Below are 408 nucleotides of genomic sequence, written 5' to 3'. Positions count from 1 at the left end.
AAAAAAATTTTTTAAATTTTTTTGGGGTTTTGGGGTGGTTTTTGGTTGGGTTTTTGGGGGGGGTTTTTTATTTTTTTTTTGGGTGTTTTAAATTTTGGTTTTTGGGGGTTTTTTTTTTTGGGGGGTTTTGGGTTTGGTTTGGGGTTTTTGTTTGTTTTGTTTGGGGGTTTGGGGGTTTTTTGGTTTTTTTTTTGGGGGTGTTTTGGGGGGGGGGGTTTTTGGGGTTTTTTTTGGTTTTTGTTTGGGGTTTTTGGGGGCCCTTTTTTTTTTTAAAAAAAAAACCTTTTAACCAAAAAAAACCAAATTTTTGAAAATTGTAACTTTTTTTTTAAAAAAAGAAAAAAAACCCTTTAAAAAAACCCCCAAAAAAAACCAAAGAAACCAAAAAAAAGGGGGGAAGGGGGTTTT

This window comes from Penaeus monodon, chromosome 25, assembly GCF_015228065.2.
Source record: "Penaeus monodon isolate SGIC_2016 chromosome 25, NSTDA_Pmon_1, whole genome shotgun sequence".
Taxonomy (NCBI): domain Eukaryota; kingdom Metazoa; phylum Arthropoda; class Malacostraca; order Decapoda; family Penaeidae; genus Penaeus; species Penaeus monodon.
The sequence above is the reverse complement of the archived record's forward strand: the minus strand, read 5'-3'. Positions refer to the sequence as shown.